The sequence below is a fragment of the Grammomys surdaster genome, unplaced genomic scaffold (assembly GCF_004785775.1).
Source record: "Grammomys surdaster isolate TR1022 unplaced genomic scaffold, NIH_TR_1.0 125881, whole genome shotgun sequence".
NCBI lineage: Eukaryota > Metazoa > Chordata > Mammalia > Rodentia > Muridae > Grammomys > Grammomys surdaster.
Window position 1 is genome coordinate 3,458,890 of NW_021620706.1, and position 25,308 is coordinate 3,484,197.

Sequence of the window (25,308 nt, forward strand, 5' to 3'; positions counted from 1 at the left end):
GCTGACCTCAAAGTGTCCCTGCCTCTGCTGCTTCAGCAACTGGGCTATGGAGCAGGGAAGGCAGCTGCCCAGTGAGGCCCTGTGTGCGCGGGCTGCCTTTACCATCCCCATACCTTTAGCCGTGGCCAATTTACGTTTTTCAGCATTTGAGTTTCCTTACTACATAAAACTGTCTGATGCCGGGCAGTGGGCTAATCCCTATGAGTTTAAGGCTACCCTGGTCTACAGAGCAAGTTCAAGGACAGCCAGGGATACACAGAGAAACCCTGTCTTGAAAAACCAAAGTGGAGGAGGAAAAAAAAAAAAGAATTTGAACGGTATTGATCATCTTTTAGATCCTTCCACCAGCAGTAGGTGCTACCCCAATTGTGATATTTCCACCCTCCAGCATTGACTGAGGACTAGCAACAGACCAGGTTCTATGCTATGCTGGATATGTTTTGACTCACTCCTCAAAGCCAAGCAAAGGAGACCACATACTGGGGACATAAGATGTGGCCACACCTCTTTTTGAAATTGAACTGCTTCTCTGGGACCCCAGAGTCCTGTCCTGTGGCCCTGCTTACTTCTAGGGCTCCCATGGGACTCTTGTCTATGGAATGAATACAAGTGAGCCCTGCCTGGGACTCAGATGGCAGAGTCGCTGGCAGTGGGGAATGTGCAGGGAGCTGGTCCTGTGTGTTAAGGAATGGACACTGTACAAGCAAGCTCTCGCTGTAGGGAATGGGCCGAGTAGAAAGAGGAGGGAGGGGGCTGGGAACAGGGGCATTTGTTCATCTTCTCGCCTGGGTCTTGTAAATGTCAGCAGTGGGCTAAATCAGGTATTATGGTTACCACTTTATTTTTCTCTGCTTTGTTTTTAAGACAGAGTCTCAAGCAACACAGGCTAGCCTCAGATCCACTGTGTAGCTAAGGCTAACTTTGAACGTCTGATCCTCCTACTTTATCTCTGAAATGAAGGGATTACAAGCATGGGCCACCATGCTTGGCCTACCACCTCTTTTTGAAAAAGAAAAAAATATATGTAAAGGAATCTGAAGAACAAAACAGAAGTTTTTAACTTTATAAAAGAAAAAAAAAATTGAGTCATTTGCTTTGGGTGCACGGCTGGTTACTGGCACAGCCAGAACTTAGACAGTTTTTTCCCACTGTGCTGCCAAATGAGAAAACCACAGTCCCCACAGACCTCTGGTCCTCCCCTGAGACCCTCCTGAAAAGCAGCTTCTCCCCGGTAAACTGCCTCTCTACAGTGTCCTTCCTTGTTGATGCCAACTGAGAATGTGTCAGACAGACAGCAGAGGTGGCAATGGGCCCCCCACCCCGAAGAAACTGCCATGGGAAGTTGACTCAACAGAGAAATATTTGATTCGAAAGTATGACAGTTAATCCTGGGATTTCACTCTTTGTTCTGAACTTCTGACCTGCAGCTGCTGGTCCAACCACAGGCTCTCAAGACGGCGGCTTAACTAGATGGTAACCTTGTTGAATGAATGTCCAGCCAATCAAATGAACAGGCCTTTGTTTCCTTCAAACCCCAATGCTGAGAAATAACTTCTGATATGCAGAGACCAACTCCACCACCACCACCTTTCCTGCAAGGACAACCTGAGGCACCGAGATAAAAGTCTAATCGAACATGAGTTCAATAGTTATTCATAATACATCCAGCAAATTATGGGTATTTTGAAAAAGCAAATTGCTGAAAAACACACACACATATAAACTGCTGCAATCTTTTTAGAGGGGATCATTTGATGTGTTTAATAGCAATAGTCAATGTAACTCTGTTTTGGATACTAACCACAAGTCTTTGAAGATAGCAATATTGTAAGTTAGGAACATTGTAGCAAATGGAATGGAGGGTTTACATTGCCGGACAGTTTTTCACAGACACCAGATTCTCTCAATACCTTTAGGAATAGTATGGTTAACTTCTGATTTACAGATGAGAAACTCAGAAACAGAATTATCAGTTTGAAAGTAAGACAACACACTGAAGCACTTCTGTAAACGTCAGATACAATAAAAATGGGAAACAAAGCAGAAAAAAAAAAAACAAAGTTAAATATTCAATAAAATACTGCACGCCAGATGATCATTATACCAGCATTACAGATGATACCGTTGGGCTGCGAGGATGGCTCTGTAGGTAGAGTGCTTGTGGCAGAAGCAGGAGGCTCTGAGTGTGGATCTGCAGAGCCCATGTGGAAGCTGAACATGGCAGTGCTCGCCTACAATCCTGACGCTGGAGAGGCAGAGACTGGAGGACCCCAGGGAGCTCATCACCCAGCCAGCCTAGCCAAACTGACACGTCAGGGTCAGGGAGAGAGCTTGTCTCAAAAAACAAAGTGGTGTCAGATATGGTAACACAACTTTAATCCCAGCAGTTGGGAGGCAGAAGCAGGCAGAGACAACACTAGGAGTTTGAGGCCAGCCTGTCTGCATAGTGACTTCTAAATCAACCAAGGCTACACAAAACTTTGTCTTAATTAATTAATTAATTAATTTTTAAAAGTACAGTGGCAATTAAAGAAAGCACATTAACATCTGACCTCCATATATGTGTGCATATATGTACATATGTACCTACATGTGCCCACATAGACTCTCTCACACACACACAAACAACCACATACATTCTTACAGGATGTGGTAACCTGCAATCCCAGCCATGAGTCTGGAAGACTGGCTGTAAATTCAAGGCCAGCCTGAGTGCATAGCTATGGTCTCCACCACTCCTTAGGCAGTAACATTACTTGAGCCTAAGAGCTGAAGACAAGCCTGGGCAACATGTAGAGATTCTGTCTCAGAAACACAATCACCAGCAGTGGGTGTACACACCTTTAATCCCAGTACTTGGAAGGCAGAAGCAGGTGGATCTCTGTGAGTTCAAGGCCAGCCTGGTCTACAAAGTAAGTTCCAAGATAGTCAGGGCTATGTAGAGAAATCTTATCTCAAACAAAGAAAAACAAAGAAACAAAAAAAAAAAATCACATTCTTGGAGAATATCTATTACCATAGGAAAATTCTTGAGATTTTACATTAATAAAGTTGTCATTCGGGCTAGAGAGTTGGCTCAGTGGTTAGTGCCTGCTGCTCTCCAGTGGAGCGTCCTTCCAATCTCCCATGCCCAGCAGTTCACTACTCTCTGTGATTCCAGCTTGGTGGGATTCAACCCTCGTCTAGTCATCAGTGATACACGCACATACACACTAAAAATCAAGAAAAAATAATTCAAAAGCCAGTTTGGTGGTACATTCTAGCTATTCAGGATACTGAGGCAGGAGGATTGAAGTCTGAGACCAGTCTGGCTAACTTTTAGCAAGACCTCACCCTGAAGCAGATTTTATGAAGGGCCAGCGATACGGTTCACTGGCAGAGTGCATGCCACACATGCACAAGGCCCTGGCTTCCATTCCAAGTTCTGCAAAACAGAAAAAAAAATCATTTTTTTAATTAAAATTGTTAAGTACCTTATTCTCCACGAGAGTGACTGATGTAGAAGGGACGAAGGACATACCTAACACCTGTGAAATCAGCGTTGGGAGATCTGAGCCCTGGTGTTGGCACTCGTGAACTAGGTCTATGGCTAAATCCTTTGACTTCCCTGGGCCCTTGTTTGTTCATCTGGATAAAGCACAAATATAATCAGGCTGCTGGAGCCCAGTGCCTGACCTGGAGGTCAGTGACCTTCATGGTCACATGCCAAAATCCACTGTGAGTCCAAATGCTTTGAATAACAATGGTGATGCTTTCCTGAGGATTTTGGTTGGAGAGTGGACCGTATTACCAGCAAAAGTCCATTAAGGCTTCAGTGCAATACCCCCCCACACCCCAACATGCACACCTTTTGTGCATTTTTGAGCATGTACACATGTTCCTGGGGATTGAATGTAAGGCCTGCCACAGGCTAGGAAAGCATGCTACATCTGAGTGACACCTCCAGCTCAGCTTCTTAAATTTGAATCCAGACCAAGTCACACAGGAACTCAAATTACCGACGATTTCCTTTCTGAGACAAGCTCTCATTGTCCGAAGCAGGCCTCAACTTGCTATACTGCCAAAGATGATTTTCACCCTCTCTCTGTGTGGAGTGCCGGGGGTTCTAGGTGTCACCATTTGGCGCTGGGAATTCAAGCCAGGGTCTCCTTCCTGCCGAGTATGCACTCTACCAAATGAACTCTATTCCCAGATTTTGGTTGTTGTTTTTATTTTTTTTATTTTGGCCTGAAACTCAAAATGTGGAATAAAGCAGTCTCTAGCCTCAAGCCTCTGACAACGATTCTGCTTCTACCCCTGAGAGTCAGTTACAGGCATGAGCCACCCTGCTTGGAACTGATGATGTTTTGAATGTTACTCATAAGATGTGGGGTAAGCCTTCCTGCTTGCACAAAGCCTCATGGTTATTATTTTCTTTTCTTTCTTTTCTTTTCTTTTCTTTTTTTTTTTTTTGTTTTTGTTGTTGTTGTTGTTGTTGTTGTTGTTGTTGTTGTTTTCGAGACAGGGTTTCTCTGTGTAGCCCGGGCTGTCCTGGAACTCACTCTGTAGACCAGGCTGGCCTCGAACTCAGAAATCCACCTGCCTTTGCCTCCCAAGTGCTGGGATTAAAGGCGTGCGCCACCACCGCCCAGCCCGGTTATTATTTTCAATAATCCTGTGATCTTATAAATTAAATCCATAACAGAACCGCCTTCAAAAATATTGATGATGGTTATAACCAGCATATATTATATCCATGGTACCTCGTTAACACTGTCTTGATTGGTTTGTATTCAACCCTCATAATATAGTGAGGTTGGCGCTATTGCTATGTCTCATTCCTCAATCAAGAATCTAGATGTGTGGCTTGTCTGAAGCTAGGCAGCCACTGGGTAGCCAGGAAAGACACAGAAGACAAAGCCCCAAGGATTCCTGCCTTTAGAAGCTGTGTCTCGTGGGTTGTCTTCTAAGTGTGCTATGTTCTGTCCCCACATGTCCGTCATGTTGTGTCTCACCCCCACAGCATATGGTCCCTGTGACCACTAACACAACTGACTCTGTTTTCCTGCTTTCACAATCCTTGCCCTCTGCCAGAGCATCCTCAGATTCAGTTTGAACGAATCATCCGTCACTCGAGCTTCTCTAGTGCCTGTGGACTGGTCACGCGCCAGGCCCTAGAGCAATGCTGTGGCTTCATTATAAATATTCATAGGGTTTCTATGTCAAAAATTCTTCTTTTTATTTAGTTTGTATTCCTAATCATAAACTTAACTCTGCAATCCAGCTAGACTTGGAGGGGAATGAAGAAAATATGGAACGCAAAGAACTTCAGGGCTTCAGGGAGAGCAGAGATCACAGGGTATTGCAAGCAGATGGAGCAGGGGCGCTCTCCTGAGCTGCAGAAGGAACGGTCTGGTGGGTAAGATGCCCAGCAGAATTAGAACTGTCCACGGTTGGCAATGGTCATCTTCTTGCTTGTTTTGACATTCCTGGACCAAAAACATGCCACAGCCTCCAGGCTGCTCGTGTTTTCTTTCAAGTTACCGAAGAGCACATGCAAGCCATCTAGCCACTGACTTGGTAGTGCAGATAAAAAAAACTAGGAACTGTTTGTGTTTGATCCAGCGTTTGCCATGGACAAGATGCCAGGAACTGTATGCTTCAGGATGAAGTTCTCATCCTCAACTTTCTCCTCGTAGAAAGCCCAGTGCCACTGTGGCGTGTGACGTCACCACCCTGGCAGAGGAATCCTGGAATAATCCTTTTTCTTCTGTGGTCAGAGCACAAAAGGTTTCTGCTGTCTTTGGAACTTTGTCTGCAAATAGCTCGAAGAAGACTCAGCCCAAGGGTTGGACATCAACTATGGTGCGGAGGAACGTGGAGGAGTGACCATGCCTGCAGCAAGCAGTGATGGTGGGAAGTGGTATCCACAAAGCCACTTCCTATGTCGAAATTCTTTTTTTTTATTATTTTTTTATTTTTTTAGAGACAGGGTTTCTCTTATAGCCCTGGCTGTCCTGGAACTCACTCTGTAGATTAGGTTGGCCTCGAACTCAGAAATCCGCCTGCCTCTGCCTCCCAAGTGCTGAGATTAAAGGTGTGCACCACCACTGCCCGGCCTATGTCGAAATTCTTAAGGTTCATATGATGGAAGCCCAACTAAAAAAATAATTTTAATTTCTATCAACAAAGCCTAAGAGTTGATCCCATTCAAAGCCTGGTAGTAGATTCAGCTCAGATCTCTCCTCCTCTCCCTCTTCTCCTTCAGGGACCCTGCTCCTCCTTCTCTGTCTTCATTCTAAATGTTGCCAGAACCTTCAGGTTTATATCATCCTGACTTCAAAGAAAAAAGCGCTCTCTTTCTCTCCACTTCTCCCTCCTCTCTGTTTGATTAGCTCTGCCTGAGTCCCATGAACCAATCATTCTGTAGTGATCTATAAGCCCCTCAATGCTGTGAGGAGTAGGAAAGGAAGTTCCCACAGATGTCAAAGGGAGAAAATGGGAGTGTGCATAAGCCAGTCCAAGATCTGACTGTGACTGCCCGCGAGTCTGTCACGGACAGTAGAGTGGTGGAACAGAGAGCCCAGCGATAACACAGAGAAGCCAACATTCACTCACTAACTGGTGTCCAGGAAAGAGGAGTTGAAGATAGGAACCGAGGAATCAGAAGTGCAGAAGAAAGGACCTTACAGCCTATGTGGGTCTCTCAGTTCCCTATTCCTCCCCTCACCAGCTCCCTGTTGGCTATCTCTAATATCAGTCCAACTGGTGCTGGTGGGAGCAGGAGGGAGGGCCCTGGAGAAACAACAGACAGAGACCACTATAGAAAGCCGTAACTGGTCAAAATCCAGAGAGAAACTTAGTGGCGTTCCTATCCCCAAAGCTACCTCGACAATACACTCCAGCACCTACAGCTCAGGGAGCATTAAGGAAGAGACTGCGGGAAGGTTGTAAGAGCCGGAGGACCAAGAACTCTGCTGTGAGACTACATCTAGAAATGACTAGGAGTGCTACACACGATATCCCAACGATATGGCTGCCTGAACAAGACCCGAACAAGGACATCAATACTCAGGCTAATGTGTGATGGAGAAAACTCATAGGACCCCACCCCTAGCCAAGGGCTTACAGGCAACCGAGGGATGCTGACAGCGGGATGAGTAGGTTTCCCCATGGAGGAGCCCCCTAATTGGTCATCCCATACCAAGTGGGGAGCCTTGAAATCATGTACATGCAATGCTGAACAGAATTGGCAGATTTATATAAATATATGTATATATATAGATGTAGTCGTGTGTGTGTGTGTGTGTGTGTGTGTGTGTGTGTAACAATAACAATTAAGGAGGAAGCCAGGAGTGGGGTTGGGGCAGGATGGGTGGAGTTAAAGGAAGGAAAAGCAATGAAGGGAAATGATATAGTTATATTTTAATTTTACAAAGTTAATAAAAAATAAAGCAAACTAATTAAATTTTGAAGAAAGCTAGACATATTGCCAGAAATGCCTTTTTCATCGGATCAAGCAGGGGAAACAGGAACTTGCCATTTAGTGAAGCGTGTTGTATGAGCCTTAAGAGGTAACTAAGAATGAGCCAAGAGAAAGAAAAAGAAAAAAATTAAAGGAAACTCATATATCCACGTTTTGCTGAATGTGCTGAGTGACGGCGTAGCCTTTCTTCAAATGGAGAAAAGGCTCTGCTCATGATCTGGTTAGAGAAGAACTTGGGCCTCTTAACATGCAGTAGAGTCATGGGGCTGGACAATGTCCTGACGTGGTGCCTCTTAGCCAGCACCTTCTGAATTCCCTGCATATTCCATGCCTCCTGTCTGTTCTATACGTGTAAACAAATCTTCCTTTAAGACCGATTTTAGCTAGACCGCCTAGAGGAATTCTTGAACTGGAATAGGTTTTACATTTCTCCCCAGAAAAACAGTGGGAAAATAAATAGCCACGTGTCTCTAGTGAGCAGCCCATACTTTCTGCCTCCCAGCAGGCTGGAGTGATCTGTCTGAGCCTCAGAAGGCACTGAATTGTTCGCAGCATCAATGATTGTGTTTCAGAGTCTTGACTTGGTATCAGTGGAAACGATTCTCATTAATTTCTCTGTTGCCTAACATTTTGTAGATGAATGTTCACATAATTAAAGAATCTGAGGGCTGTCCTATAAATCTGGGGTACATAAGGTCTGGAATATATAGATGTATCATACACAACACCTTCCTGGTGTGAAAAGGAAATAAGTCAGTTTACAATGGAAGGATTTCCTTGCTTTCCTCTCTGGAGAAGGGTACAACGGTCTGAATCAATGTTTATTTAACCAAGCATGTTACCTTTTTAAAAATAAATTCACTGTATTATAAATTTACTGCATATACAAATTTCTCTTTAAGTGTTTTGGAGTCACAGTGTGTGTTGAGCGCTTTATAAGCCTCTCTTCTTGGTAGTGAAGCCAAAGATTCTCTCTCTCTTTTCTTTTTTGGTTCTTGATTTTTCAAGACAGGGTTTCTCCATGTAGCCCTGGTTGTGCGGGAACTCACTCTGTAGACCAAGCTGTCCTTGAACTCACTTGCCTCTGCCTCCTAGGATTAAAGGCATACACCACCACCACCAAGTAAAAACAAAGATTCTTATAACAGAATCCACAGAAATGTCTGCAACTTTGGGGACCTGATATATATCTATGAATTTTCCAGAAAGACAAGCCGTACTTTCATTAGATTCTCTGTAAACCTTTCATCACCCCTCCCCCAAAAGATATAAAAGATACAATGAGATTTTAAAGAGAATGTTTATTAACTTTAAAATGTTTTTTTTTTCTGCCAGGCAGTGATGGCGCATGCCTTTAATCTCAGCACTTGGGAGGCAGAGGCAGGTGGATTTCTGAGTTCGAGGCCAGCCTGGTCTACAGAGTGAGTTCCAAGACAGCCAGGGCTACACAGAGAAACCCTGTCTCGAAAAACAAAACAACAAAAGTTTTTTTCTTGCCCCACCCAAATCTGGGGCCTGAATAGAAAAGAAAACCTTATCCTTTTCATGCAATCATCTGATTTTCAAAAAGGAATAGTGAATGAATGCCCGTGCTGTGGGAGAGGGTGTGCTTTCAGTACTGTCTAAAGGCGAAGGGTCAAGAAAAAAAAGACACGTTTTAAAAGAAACTCTTTAAAACAGATAAACAAACAACAAACAACCAGAAAAGGCCCAAACAAAGACAGCTATCTGGGGCTGGAGAGACAGCCCAATGGGTAAGAGTGCTTGCTGCTCTAGCCGAGGACCAGGTTCGGTTCCCAGCACCCACACTGTAGCTCCCAGCCATTGTAACTTCAGTTCCAAGGCATCTGCCATTCTCTTCTGGCCTCCTCTGGCCACGTGCATGTAGTAAATGTTAACTCAGGCAGGCACACACACAAATATTACATTAACACGTCTTTTTAAAAAAGTATCTACCTTGGAGTCTCTTTCTCTCCCTGCTCCCCTTCCTTCCCCTTCCTTCCCCTCCCGCTCCCCCCACTTCCTTGGCTATTGTTCATTGTTATTTAGTCTTCTTCACTGTGATTTTTTTTTTTTTTTTGTGGGAAGCTGTAAATTACTAGATCTCTTTTAACTAGAGGAGCCAGCACAGCAAATTCATGTTCTGTTATAAATTAAGTGATGTGATGACATATGCTTAGTGGTTAGACTGACACACAAAATAAATCAAATGTAATCACTGGGATCGGAGTCTGAGATATAAAATAAACCATTTTGGGGTTGAAACAAAAGACAGGCCCATAGAAGCAGCCCTTTGCCAAAACACGAAGAAGCTAATTCTGTTTAGAGTTGGTGAGAGAAAAGTCATTTCAATTCAATATTGCTTTGTTCTAACATGGAATTCCGAGCAGGCGACTCCCAAAGGTGAGGACAGGGGACACAGGGCTCATCACAACACAGAGTTTCTCATCACCACAACCCTGAAGCCCTAAAACAAGTGTTTTGACTCATAGGTTCACTTTCCACTCCCTCTTATCCAAAACAGCCAGAACAGTTGCCTTGCAGACTAAGATACAATGCTAAAGAATGCACTGTTAAAACACACTCAGGAGCCCTGCAATGCTAATAACCTGAAGGGGAAAAAAAAAGACCTGCCTAACAACAGAATAAATGAAAATAAGAACAGAAGCTACTGAGCTTAAACTTGGCGTTTTGGTTCTCAGGCCAAAGCTCCCCCACCTCGTGTGTGTGTGTGTTTGTGTGTGTGTGTGTGTGTATTCATTTGTGTATGGGTACATGTAGAGGTTAGTATTGAATGTTACCTTGGTCACTATACTGAGCCAGGGTCTCTCACTGACCCTGGAGCCAACCCTGCCCGCCAAACTCAGCTTAGTCTGGCTAGCTCCCTGGCCCTGGCAGTTCCCAGTCTCTGCCTCCCCAGCACTGAGGACTGCGATGACAAGCATCCAGACATACTCACCCAGCTTTTACTCGGGTTCTGGGGATCCAAACTCCATCTTGGCATAATTGTATTGCAACTGCTTTATCCACTGAGCTACCTCCCCAAATACAGACCCAAAACACACACACACATACACACACACACACACACACACACACACGTGCCAGTCATAGTGATACACATCTTTAATTACAATAGCCCAGAGGCAGATGGATCTCTGTAAGTTCAAGCCTGGTCTACAAATTTAATTCCAGGACAGCGCAGGCTGTTACACACGAAAACCCAGTCTCAAAAAACTAAAAAACAAACAAACAAACAAAAAGTTAGATTTGTTTTATTTTGCATGTATGAGTATTTGCCTGCATTTGTTTGCCTGGTGCCCTTGGCGGTCAGAAGCGAATGTCAGATCTCCTATGAGTGACAGATGTTAGTGAGCCACCAGATGGTTGCTGGGAACTCAATTCAGGTGCTCTGTAAGAGCAGCAAGTGCTCTTAAACCACTGAGCCATCTCTCCAACCCCCAGAGACAATTTTTTAAAATGAATTCATTAAATCATTTTCTTCATTTAAAGCAGAGGCTCTCAACCTTCCTAACGCTGTGACCCTTTAATACAGTTGCTTGTGTTGTGCTGACCCCAACCATAAAATGATTCCCGTTGCTACTTCATAACTGTAATTTTGCTGCTGTTACAAGTCGTGATATAAATGTCTGATATGTAGGTTGTCTGATGTAAAACCCTCAAAGGGCTATAACCCACATATTGAGAACTGCTGGTTTAAAGTTATACTTACCGTGTAGAAGAAAAATAACTAGGAACATGAAGGACTCTAGCTTTTTAAGGACAGATTTCTGTGTGTTTATATTTCCTCCCTTGGTCAGACAATCATCTGGGGTTTTTTGTATAGTTCGAATTTATTAAATTTTATCATAGCATTTATTTTATATGTGTATATGCATGCAGGTATGAATGCTACACGGAGATCAGAGAACAACACAGGTCTCAGTTATTCTCTTTCATCATGCGGGTCCCAGGAATTGAACTCAGGTCCTCTAGCCTGATGATGAGCCATCTTGTGGGACCATAGTTGTGATTTTAAAGAAATGCCACACCCCAGTTTTGTTTGATGAGCATTGGTCCTTGTCTGAATGCAGATGACTGGATGCCAATCAGTGGAATTCAAAAGAAAAATGACCTCATCTTATTTGTGGAAAAATCCAATTATATTTTCTTTTCTGTCTGTGTGCCTCGCAATGGAAGAAGAACAGACATCAAAAGCTGATTAAAGTAGGACTTATGACTGGTAATCTACAACTTAATTGTAATTCAACCAATCTAAAGTTATCCTGGTTTAGCTTACGAATGAATGAGACTCACACTATAGTTATTCTTCTTGGCTTTGGCAATTCCTGGGGAGTGACCCTTTATCTATCTTCCTAACTGCTGAACTGGCTACCTCCCCAGTGGTGTACCCCAAATACTTTCTCTTGGCCATGTGCTCATGGTCCGTCTCCTCTAATGGCAGCTTCCTCCTCTCTTCCTGAGACCTCTAACCTGGTAACAGAAAACCCGCCTACCTCTCTTCCCTCCAGTGATTGGCTGTAGTCATTTTTATTCAACCAATAGTTTTAAATTAAGGAGCAAGGTTTGCACAATAAAAGCTGGTATGCGTGATCAATAGACCTTGGCTACAGAATTTAGCATTACAATACATAACAACAGACCAAACCTCAACACTTAATACACCACGGAAAACAGATTTGGGTGAGGTTCTCAGAATTCCACGGCTACAGATAAAAGCAGCCTGGCTTCTGCAAGCCTTGGTCCTTCTAGTCAGTCCTCAGTCCAGTGGACTGGAATTCCTGCATGGAGCAATTCTGGACATGGGCTGTCACTACCCCTATTTCTTGTATAAGAAAACTAAACTCAGAAAAGTTAGGAACAAAGCCCATAGCTGGTAGTAACAAGAATGAAACTCCCACCTACAGTGAGTGTGATTACAAGGCTCAGCGGAAGGCTGAAGCAAGAACTCAGACCCTGGTGCTTACTACCCATCCAGCATAGACTAATTGGCGAACCCCAGGTCAAGACAGACGCTGTCTCCAAAACAAAACAATTCATGTTGTATGCACCTTGAGTAGTGATACCTAAGACTTACCTCTAGCCTGGGTGTGGGAGTTGGGGGGTTATAGTGGATAAAACTGGGGGGAGGGGGGTAGTGCTCTCAGTGGAAGCATCACCAGATGGAAGTATTCTTCTCACCTTCGTGTTCCAGCTGCATGATGACATGTTGCTAATAAACAGTTTGCGTTTGAAAAGAAGGAACACATGATAAATTTAGTAAGAACAAAGCTTACAACATTTTGAAGACATTATTTTCAACATTTTAAATGCCTTTTGTTCATTTCTTGGAGATACAGGAGCACGAGAAACAAACCCAACCAACCCAACCTCACATCCTAGAAGCCAGACACAACCAAGACCTCTTCAATCCGGAGACAGCCGACTGAGTGGTTGAACATCTGTGCCCTGGTGCCAGGCTGGCGGGGCTTTAAATCCTGTCTTGCATGTACGCTGGTCAAGCTACTGAGCTGCTCCCCTGCCTCAACTGTTTCATTTGGAAGGTGGGGATTATGGCTTGAACTTCTTTATAGGGTTGTTTTGTTGAAGATGAGAGAGTTAATGGACACGAAGCGCATAGTCACACACAATAAACACTCAATAAAAGGCTTTATTAACTTAAATACATTTCTTCACAGCCCTTGTTAAACTCTTACCTTCTTCTGGGGGTGGGGGAAGCAGGAAGCATTTTCAAAAAGTCCTTAATACCATCTATCCTGAAGTCCCATCATGTGGCTCTTCCGAATGTTCCTGAGTGCAGGCTGAGTTGACAGGCCTTATGTGTAGCCTGTACTACAGCCCAGGGTTTTCCATGGAGTCCCAGGGCCTTGGGTTACAGCACTGCAGACATACAAGCAGGAATGACAGAAAGTAAAGGGGAAAAAAGATGCAGCCAGGAAAGTCTTAGCTGTTTCCCACTTCGCTGTGTATAAAAACAGAAAACTAAGGTCAACTGAAACCCGTGAAGGCCAGTCCGAATGGCAGGACTGTCTAGAATTTTCGAAATACAGGCTGAGCTCACAAATGCTCATTCAGCAAGCATCTATTGATTATTTAGTATGGGGCTTGTATAGATCTGGTAGCCATCTACTCTGGAAGTTCTAGAACAATCCCCACTCTAAATATCTTTGGTGTCTTTTAGTGGGGATAAATTACTCAAGCAAGGAGAAGAAAGCCTTCCTCAGACTTGTGGCCAGAGTTTTGCTCCCTGTTTACTGTCAGCTTGCCCTGAGGTTACAAACTACCTACTAAAAATATTTCCAGGTCCTGAAGGGCAGCAGAAGCCAATTCAGAGAGATTCCAGATAGGTCCCTTCATTTTGCCTTTGCAGAAAGAGAGGAAAGTAGAAAATGTCACACACCTGTGATTGTTTCTAAAAGCAACACTGAGAAATACTTATATATTTCATATTTTTACTCTACAGTGAGCTATATTACAGTGATAAGAAAAGATTCTTTTTTTTTTTTTTTTTTTTTTTTTTAGAAAAGAAGATTCTTTTTCATGGCTTGCTGCCACTAATAAAATAAATGGTCTCTCTCTAAGCAAGAGTCATAAAGAATGGAAGTTAACTCCACATGGATGAGGGCAGGAGGCATCTGCTATCCTCTTCCTGGGATCTCACACTCAAGAAACATCTATCAAAGATATGTGTGAACAAAGGCCTCTTTAATTTGCCCTGAAACATATTTACTTTCTCCCATATGGTAATATTGTAACTCACGTTAAGTATGCCCAACGGTAGGTGTGTGTGTGTGTATGTGTGTAAAACCTGAGTTTATCAACAAACTATGACTCACGTGATGATTCGCCAGGTTCCCTTGCACATCTCCAGAGGTTTAAAGCAGATTTGATTTCCTTCACTTTCCTCATGAGATGACAGTAAAGTGCTCTGTCAAATCCAGAGCCGAGGATGTGACTCCTGCTGTCTCTGTTTCCTGTTGAGTCCTTACTTTGTTTTTTTAAAGCTAGGTCTCAGTGATCTCTGCAGTAAAACTAGAGCAATCCATCTAATTACAGAAACCCACTGAAACCCTGACACAGTGCCAGGAGCACAGATAGAAACGTGAGCTGCTATTCTTGTTGTTTACTAGCTAGGGCCTTTGGGAAACCCCGAGCATGAATTAGTGTAGTTATAGTGATAACCCCAAGTCCCAAAATGCACTGCGCAGCTCAGACCCAGTGGGTATGAAAAAGCAAGCTTTTTCACGCTTCATCCCAGTCAAGTGATTTAAACGCTTGCTTAGGCTCACATCATTTCGTGCTCGGAGTCCTGCTAGCACAGAGGCCTCCTTCACTTCCTTGTTTATATAACAAGAGTGGAAATCCCACCCTCCCCCAGCCTAGCCTTTGAGGTTCTGCCAGTGAAGGGAAAAGTAAAATTTGGGAGCGAGGAAGGCTAAGCTGGGATCTTGGGGTTGCAGCTTATCCAGAACAGTCTTTTTCGACCCAACCAAAAAAAAAAAGCTCAGACTTCAGCACAAACTTCCCAGTGTGATAAATGGACCAAGCGCTACATCATATAGTGAGGGCAAGAAGTCTCCCTTTGGACTTCTTTGAGGTGGGACAGGCGTTGAGGGGCGGATGGGCTAGAAGCTCAACATAGCTGGATGAGGTTCAGATTAAGTGAGCCAGTTAGCTTCACGACATGGGGGCGTGAGAGCCCAACAGCTGTTTCCACCTCTGGGATCTGCCTCCAGAAGATCTACCTGTAGTCACGAGCCAAGTTGGGTAGGGAGTGGGGGGATTGGTGACGGGCGGGGCCGGCCCCCCAGGCGGGGCTGTTGGGGAGGAAGGGGGTCCTTCCCTGTAGTCAGGGAGTCCAGGAGCTCTGGCCTTGGCTGAGATTCTTGGCCAGGCAGCAAGGCAATAGGCCTCCTTCCCATGTGTCACGCCTGCCCTCCCCTCCTCCTGGAGTCAGGAAGAGATACATGGGAACTTGACAACAGACACAGACCACTGAGCTGCTAGACATTCCCATCCCAACAGTACAAAGGAGTTTTTATCCTTGCATGTCTCTGTCCTAGGTCCCCGTGTGTGTAATTATATTATTACAATCTAAAGGAAAGGCAGATTGTGTTTTTGTCTTTTTTTTTTTTTTTTTTTTTAGAATCAAGGCCAGGCCAGATAGCCTTCAAGACTGAAGATCCTGCCTGGTTTGGGATGCAGAAGCAGGGTGATCGCTACAAGTTGAGACCCATCTGAGCTATGCAGTGAGTACCCAGAGAGTCGGGATACATACATAACAAGACCATGAGATAGGTCTTTTTCACCTAATTAGTTGAAAAATTTGAAAACAACAGACATCCTTCTGAGTCCTGGGCCTCCGCAAAGTCCACTGGCAAAAGCCTTTTGGTTTGAACACAGAGTTAGCTCTTCCTGGGTTCCTGAACCAGCTTTTTGCTGCAGGCAAAAGCAAGACTTTGATCACCTACACAGTCTTCTTAAATACGCACTCTCTTGTGTTGGTTTTTCAGAAAACTACTCCATTGGTCTTTAATTCTGTCTTTATGAGCACTAGGAGTCCTGGAACCTCTAACCACACAGCCATCTCTCCCGCCCTGGGGCTGGATCTAAGAGTATGAAGTATTAGATTTTGTGGGGGTCAGCCCCCCAGGTGGCTTTTGTCATCATTGCAGAGCAGGTTTGTGACAGATCAGCCCCTTTGTTCCTTCTGTTGTCTTTCAGTCGCTGCCAGGAAGACCTTACTCACCTCCCCAACCCCCATCTCAAGTGTCAACACCATGCAGGAAGACCCTCTCCAAAAGTCAGTACCACAATCTTGACCACCAAGTCTCCAGAAATATGAATAAATTCCTTTTTTATTCCTTTTTGTGATACAGAGGCTAGATCCTTGTGCATGCCAGTCAAGTATTCTACCACTAAGCCACACACCCCGACTTATTTTACTTTATATTAGAGACAGAGGTCTCACTAAATGTCCAAGGGGTTGGCCTTTGACTTGTGATCCGACCGCCTCAGCCTCCTGAGTAGCCAAGATGGGCAAGCACCATCACAGTCAACTAAATTTGTTTTCTCTGTGAGTTACCTAGCCTGGGGTATTGCTATAGCAACATGTACGGGTTATAGCAATAAAATACAGACTAAGGCCTGGAGTATCTGGCTTTGAGTCATTAAATCTTTCATAGACTTAAGTCTTGGCAAGGAAAACAAAGTTAGGCAAAAAGTTAACTAGTTACAGAAGCTGACACGTTCCTATGTGTGAAAAAAAGCAGGGTACATTGTATGGTCGAGTAGCAGGGTGTTCAGAAGAGAAAAGGTCTCTGGAGTTGTCCTTTTTTAGAGCAAATATAAAGAAGTGTATGTGAATCAAGACCATAAGCATAAGTGTGATTTCCAGGGGAAGACGGGAGTAGGAGAGCATTTCACGGTGGGAAGATAAGAAGAAAGAGCTGGAAAACAGACAGTAACGTTTATGGTTGAGTTAACCAATCAACTTGACTAGAGAAGACACTGGAAAAACACTTTTTTTTTTTCTTTTTCTTTTTTTTAAAGGCCAAATGAACTGATTTTGTTCTAATCGGATTAAAATGCATTGTAAACAGCAGAAGTCCTTGGAAGCTTTTTGTATGACAACAGTAATATTTAGAAGACTTCACAGAAATGTTAGGGGAAAGGTTTGAAGAGACACTAAAAGCAAGAGGCTGGGATCTTCAGAACCTACCATTCAGTCTCCCCATTGATTTTTGTTTGTTTGTTTGTTTATTTATTTATTTTTGGCTTGGTTTGCTTTGGCTTTTGTTGTATTTCGAGACAGGGTTTCTCTTTGTAGCTCTTGGCTGTCCTGGAACTCACTGTGTAGACCAAGCTGGCCTCAAACTCATAAAGACCTGCCTGCCTCTGGCTTCTGAATGCTGGGATTAAAGGTGTGCACCACCACCACCTGGCTTCATGGTTGATTTTGATTCATTTAAAACTTTTAAAGTTATATGGGAAGAGAATACAACTTAAACTGGCTTAAGCAAAAAGAAAGTGCTTAGCCGACCATGGTGGGGTATATCTCTGAGTCCAGCACCCTAAGACGGGAGGATCGTCCACAGGCCAAGGCCATCTGGGCTAGGTAGCAAGTTGGAGGCCAGCTTGAGTTACACAGACAGACCCTGCTCACCGCTCCACAAAATAAAATAAACAAAAAAAATCCTTTGTGTTAGAGGAAATCTGGGATACATTCATTTTAGTCACAGCTAGATCCAGGAACAAAAAGTACATATACCTCTACAGTGCCCTGCCTTCCTGACTATACAGTCTTTGAGGACGTGTTAGACAGTGTCACAAGGGCAAACAGGCAGCTACAACCTTGTGACCCTATTAACTTTCAAGCCCAACAGGAAAAGGCTGGCTTCCTAGACAGGGCCTAAAGGGAAATGCTGGAGCAGACGCCCTGGGCAGGTGTGTGTGTGTGTGTGTGTGTGTGTGTGTGTGTGTGTATGCCTTGAACAAACACTATGGGTGGAGGATGGAGGATGGGAGCCGGGCATCTGCCATTTTAGAATGGGTCCACTACAAGAAAGAGATCTTGTTACTGGGCCAAGGAAAGGCTTTTTTTTTTCTCCCCCACTCCAACTTGATTTTTCTTCTTTTTCTAGCTTTGAAATGCCTTAAAGGCAATGGTAGCACACACCTATGACCTCAGCATTTAGGAGGCTGAGTCAGGTGGATTGCTGTGAGTACTAAGCCAGCCTTAGCTATATAGTGAATTCCAGGCCATTCAGTGTTACAAGAAAAAGAAAGAAAAGAAGAAAGGAAGGAAGGAAGGAAGGGAGGGAGGGAGGGAGGGAGGGAGGGAGGGAGGGAGGGAGAAACTAACTTTAATGTCAAAACAAACAAGAAAGAAAAAGGAAAGAATTTCTTGTGGGACAAACCCTGAGGTGCTTGGTGTTGCTGGACAGCATTCTCCAGTTAACTGAGCACATCTTTCTAAGCTGCTGATACTGGTATCAGGCATGTAGTACACACTCACTCTGAATTTCCCTTTGGAAACATCTTGTGTTCATCCTTCCATGAGAATCCCATACTTCTTCCCCACTCCATGCCCTTTGCCTTCTTGCCTGGCTTTCTTAAGCACAGGTCTCACTGGCCTGCCTACCTCTAGTTAGACTACCATGTATGTCACACTACCAGACTATGACAGGCCTTGACAGAGAACAAATTTCATTGGCCCTGATATGGTAATGTGACAATTTGCTTAGTGCCGATCAGTGCCTCCGGTCCCTATTTATTTGTATGATAAGTGCACATGTATGACAAGTGCACATGTGTGATACGTGTGCTTCTTTGCCATGTGACCTCACTGCTTCTCCATTGAGGCATGGGGTCCATTTTCCTACATCTTTAAGTTTGTACTGATCTTATAATTTAGCAATTGTAATTGACCAATAAATCAAAACTATGGCCGGGGATGTAGTTCAGTTACCCCAGTGTTTGCTTGGCATGAACAAAGCCCAGGTTTGGATCCTCTGTAGTATAAACCAAACATGGTGAACAAAACTTTAGTCCAGCATTTGGGAGGTGGAAGCAGGAGAATCAGAAGTTCAGGATCATTCATCCTCAGCTACACAGTAAATTTGAGGCCAACTTGGGATAAATAAATTAATTTAATTAAATAAAATGAATAAATTGCAGTAGGGTGTCGCCTATGAGTTCCGAAGCTGAAACTAAACAAGCCTGGCAACTTTTACCTCTGATGATTCGGAAAACTGCCCTGAGAATCAATGTAAGACAGCCAGGCTGTCCTACTGAAGGATGAGTCACCACACGGAGAACCAAAGCTCTCAGTGTTGACCCTGAGTCAGTGGCCAGGCATATGAGGGAAGCCATGTGGGCTTCCCAGCCCTACTTAATACTTGTTTGATGAGCCACATGAATGAGCCCAGGAGAAACCAATGAACAAGTGCTCGGCCAACGATGAGGTCATAAGAGATGAGTTGGAGGGGGTGGTTCACTATCCAGGAATGGGTAGCTCAACACACAGACCAACCGGAGGTGTTGGAAAGTGAGAGAGAAACTAGGCACAGGGCTGAAAGCGTGTAATCACAATGAGGACCATGTCGAGTTAGGCTGGGCTGCATAGTGAGTTCCTAGCCAGCCTGAGCTATGTAGAACTGTCTCAACAACAAGAATGGCGGGGGGGATTTGGAGGAGCAAAGCTGTGTGACATGACTGTCATCCATTGCAGTTCATGGGAATTGATAATCAGTTCTATAAGGATATGCTAGGCATCTGGAGCCTTTGGAGGCATCCCTGGAGAGGTGTCCAGTGGGTAGGAAAATACGTGCATTCGAGCCTGTCTAGATGGAGTCATTAAGGTTGAGGATGGACTGAGTTGTCCAGGACCACCCAGGGAGTAAGAAACTGCAAAAGCCAAAGGCCAGAAAACAAGACCCTTGGGAACACTAATGGTTAAGGATTGGCAAAGGAAGGAAAGCCAGCAAAAGAAACTACATTTTGCAACACAAATAAAAAAAAGTTATGACTTATTGCCAGACAAGAAAAAAAAAGAGGAAAATATCAGAAGGAGCCAAGAAGATACCTGGTGGTAATATGCGAATTGCTTGTCCTCACTGTTCAAGAGAACCTAGAACAGCAGGGCCCTGGTGAGATGCTAACACGCATGCTCCCAGCCTCAGGCAAGCTCAGCTAACTGGGTAGGGATGGCAGCTCCCCAGACACACTGCTCCCATACTGCTCTTTCCCCAAGATGGCAATCTGGGGAAAACCCAAACAAATTTGGAGCAAAAGAACGAAATAGCTCCTCTAATCAATGCCAGAAGGCCCAGCCGTGGATTCAGTTACAGGAAGGCATGAAGCAAAACATGAAGAACCCGGGCATCGGTGAGGAAGACTACAAAGATCCATGAGGAAGCATGTTAGAGGCTGTTCTCCAGACTCTTCTCTCCCAGTTCCAACACTGTGGCTTTCCAGAATATTCCTGTGGGGAGGAAACTTGATTGCTCCTTTTGTATTCTGGGATGTAATCACATCTTTAAGCTAGTCTGACACTCCACATCCAGGACCATGCCAGCTTAAGTTAACAGACCAGCTGGGGCTGTTTACAATAGATGGTGTGTGTGTATGTGTATGTGTGTGTGTGACATGTGTGTACATTTGTCCTAATCCTAGTGTATCCCACATCAAGGTTCAGCTATCTTGGATCTACAGTCTTCTTGTTTTACAATTTTTTGCCTGTTTCTGACAATAAGCCTGCTGCACTGTTTATAATCCTGCCTAACTGAAGACTTGGTTTTATAGACATACACCAAGCACCCGCATCCGATACAGCTCTGCAGAACAAACACAGACAACAAACAGCGCTATGCTGGAAAATGACCCTTCGGTAAGAGATAAGGCCTGATTTATAGCATTAACCAATGTTTGAGGTGTACGTGCCTCCTCCCATTCACTGATCTAAGCTGCTGGTGGTTTAACAACTGGCTTTTAAAAATCACCAGGACAAGGGCTAGGGAAATGGCTCCATGGGTACAAACACTTGCCGTTTAATCATGAGGACCTGAGTTCAAATCTCCAGCACCCACATAAAAAGCTGGTTGTGGCTGCGTGTTGTGACCCAGGCTGGTGGAGGGGAAGACAGGAAGATTGCTAAAACTTGCCGGCTACTCCCTTAGATACAAGTTCAGTGAGGGACCTGTTGGAAAAAGATATAACAAGATACCAATTTCTTCCTCTGAGCTCTGTGCAAGAATGAGCTTGTATGTGTCTGTGTGTGCACAAGCACATGCGCTCACACATAAGAGTCCTCAGGCCAAGAGTCTGAACAGATAGCTCAGTGATCAAGGGAGAATGTTGCTCTTGCAGAAACCTGAGTTCAACCAGAACCCACATTGAATGTCTCAAAATTGTGCAGTAATTTCAACTCCAGGGGATTGTCTACTCTGATTTCCACAGGTACCTGCATTCATGTGCACATATACATGATTTTTTTTTAAATGAAATAAACCAGGCGGTGGTGGGGCACACCTTCAATCCCAGCACTTGTGAGGCTGAGAGAAGTGGATCTTGGAGTTTGAGACCATCCTGGTCTGTAGAGATCCAGGACAGCTAGGGCAACATAGAGAGACTGATCTCAAAAATGAGAGAGAGAGAGAGAGAGAGAGAGAGAGAGAGAGAGAGAGAGAGAGCTGCCCCTGCCCCCTATATAGGACCTAAATTTGGTTCCCAGCAACCACATTGGGCAGATTACAACCATTATAACTCCAATTCTGTGCTGGTCTTGTGTCAACTTGACAGATAAACTAGAGTTATCTGAGAAGAGGGAAACTTCAACTGAAAAAAAAAAATGCTTCCATAAGATCTGGCTGTAGGCAAACCAATAGGACAGTTTCTTAATTAGTGATGGGTAGGGGAGAGCCCAGCCCATTGTGAGCGGTGCCACCCTTGGGCTGCTGGTCCTGGGTTCTATAAGAAAGCAGACTGAGTAAGCCATAGGGAGCAAACCAGTAAGCAGCACACATCCATGGCCTCTGCATCAAATTCCGCCTCTAGTTTTCTGCCCTGCTTGAGTTCCTGTCCTGACTTCTTTCAATGATGAACAGTGTTGGTGAAGCGAAGCTGAGTAAACCCTTTCCTTCCCAACTTACTTTTTGGTTATGGTGTTTTGTTGAAGCAACAGAAACCCCACCTAAGATAGGGATCCAATACCTCCAGCCTTCACAAGAACACACATGCACACGAACATGCGCATATGTACATATACATATAATCAAAAATAATAAAAATCGTTGGGACAAATACTGAAGACCGATTAAATAGGCAGCACCAGCTCTCAGCTCAGTACGTGAGATCTTGTAGGTCCTTCCAGCCCAGCTGATCTGCAACTGACATGGGGGAAAATCAATATAAGAATGCCCCAAACAAATTAAGAAAGCAAGATTACCTTGTTTGAAACAACTGTGTTTTGGGGTAGTTTGTTATGCAGCAATTAACTGACACATACATACTTAGTAACCAGGATGCAAGAGCTTTTCAGCCTTCCCCTCCCCGGTTGTTGCATCCCAGTCCTGTCCACAGCTATCCAACTTTCAGAATTTCTTTTATCTATACCACACTTCTAGATATCTGGTGTCAGAAATAAGCTTGTATTCGTTTATCCCTGGGTATGTCAGTGGTCATATTTTTAATCAGACTAGGGGATTGCATAAAGCAGAGACCCAGATTGGCAGGCAGGTGCTAGGAAATATTTTATTGAAAACTAAAGACTGTGGATTTTATCAATTAAAGGGATTTAGAGCCACTGTAAGCCAAGCCACTCAAAAAGCAGGCAGCAAGGGGGCAGGGGGATGTAGCTCAATGATAGAGTGCTTGCCTAGCACAATGCCTACTCACAAAGCCCTGGGTTCTGACTCCACAGTGTAACAACAGTCCCCACACTCAGGAGGTAGAAGCAGAAGAGTTAGGAGTTGAATGTCATCTTTGGTCACATAGTAAGTTGTTAGCCAGCCTGGGATATGTGAGACTATGAGCAGGAAACATTTAGTAATATGTTCCTCTTCTATTTAGTTTAGTTTAGTTTTGTTTTTTTGTTTTTTTGATAGAGTCTTTCCTTCCTTCCTTCCTCCTTTCCTTCCATTCTTCTTTCTTTCCTTCCATCTTTCTCCAATCTGTATGAATGTTTTGTCTGCATATATGTCTGTGCACCATGTACACAGAGAGTGAGGAGAGGCCAGACACCCATGGTTTCAAGCCCCTGGAACTGAGTTACAGGTAGTTGTGTACTACTGTGGGGGTGCTGGGAACCTAACCTGAGTCCTTTGCAAGAGGAGTCAGTGCTCTTAACTGCTGAGCCATCATTCGCGCCCCTGGATATAGACATTTCTTATGTGTCCACCATCAGTAACAGACTTTGGACAAACGTGACTAGTTTGTTAAATATTGACAGGGCATAATACCAAGGAGCCACTTCTACCAGGACACCTACTGTTAGTGCTTTGAAGGAGAGATGCCCTCCTCTTCTAAACATCGTAGCTAAGCAGGACCTAGTGGACTTCACTAAGGTATTATCTTCTCCCAAGGATTTTAAACGATAAGCTCCATCCCTTTGGATGATGTACCTTTAACACAAGTGAAATGTCCCCAAAGTGTCAGGAATAGGCTAAGTACAACAGCAAAATCTCCTTGAAAATCCATTTTCCCAGAGCAAGAAAATAGTTATCACAGATGTCAAGGCAGTGTTTTTCTTCAGTGAGGAAGGAGTTAATGATTGATGAGGGCACAGAAGGGGATGCATTTTAATTCCTGCCTATGGAAAAGGATTACATGCTTTCTAGTCTATGTTTTTTAAGTATTCATGCAATTATTTTTTTATCTGTGTGTGTGTGTGTGTGTGTGTGTGTGTGTCTGTCTGACTGTCTGTCTCTGCATGTCCATGTGTACCTTTGTGTGTGCCTGTTCATATGTGTGAGCAGAAGTAAGTAGAAAGAGCATGCCAAGGATGCACAAAGGTCAGAGGACAATCTTGAGTGTTGGTCCTCTCCTCTGCCTTGTTAGAGACTGGGTCTCTTGTTGTCTGCCACTTCAAATGCCAGGTTAGCTGGATCATAAACATCTGAGGAGTCTCCCATCTCCATCTCTTACCTCAGCGTAGGAGCACCATGGTTACAGAAGCAGAGATGCCATTGCGCATAGCTTTCCCTGGGTGCTGGGGATCTGAACTCAGGTCTTTGTGGGAAACACTTTTTCCATTTAGCCATCCCCCCGCCCCCACAATGCAGGTGTTTTTTGAGATGGGAGGGGGCGTCGTCTCACTGTGTACCTCAGGCTAGCCTTAAACTCACAGAGATCCATCTGTCTCTGCCTGCCAGGTTCTGGCATTAAAGGTCTGTGTTGTCACACCCTGCTATCCCCAGCCCCCACACAGTTTGTAATGCTCTTTGTAAATGTAGGACTTGAAGTGGGTTTGTTGTTTTGTTTTGCTTAGTGTCCTATGCTGGGCATTGAACTCCAGCCCTTTTCCATGCTGGGCAAGTGCTCTACTGATAAGGCTTGGGAAGGAATCCCTAGGTTGGATACAGATTTTGTTTCACCTTAATAACATGCCAGAAGTGGTGGCGCATGCCTTTAATCCCAGCACTTGGGAGACAGAGGCAGGCAGATTTCTGAGTTCAAGGCCAGCCTGGTCTCCAGAGTGAGTTCCAGGACAGCCAGGGCTACACAGAGAAACCTTGTCTCAAAACAAACAAACAAACAAACAAACAAAACAACAACAACAACAGAAAAGAACACTTGTCAGGGCTGGAGAGATGGCTCATCAGTTAAGAGCACTAGCTGTTCTTCCAGAGGACCTGAGTTCAATTCCCAGCACCCACATGGCAGCTCACAACTGTCTAGAGCTCCAGTTCCAGTTGAATCTGATACCCTCACACAGACATACATGCAGGCAAAGCACTAATGAGCATAAATGTAATGAGACTCTTCGACTTACAATGGGGGCTATGCTCTGATGTTCCACCCATTGAAAATTGCAAAATGAAAAATCATTTAATACATCTGTGGCTATTTAAAGAAGAAATGCTCCCCCGCCCCCCAAACTCAGGTGTTTGGTTTTTCAGGAGGTATAGGAAGTGTAGTCTTGCTGCATGAAGTATGTCATTGGGTGTGGACTTTGAGAGTACACAGCCTCACTGGATCCCAGTTCTTTCTGCTCTTCTTCCTGCTTGTGCTTGGGATGTGAACTCTCAGCTTCCTATTCCTGTCACCATGTCTGCTGCGTGCTGCCCTTCCTACAGTGCTTCCCCGCACACAACGGACTATTT

The 25,308-nt window shown here is 44.3% G+C and overlaps 1 pseudogene; it reads right to left on the reverse strand.

Annotated features, from left to right (window-relative positions):
- Positions 1-5,416: 5,416 nt before the first annotated feature.
- Positions 5,417-12,686, reverse strand: LOC114608229 (annotated as a pseudogene).
- Positions 12,687-25,308: the final 12,622 nt, after the last annotated feature.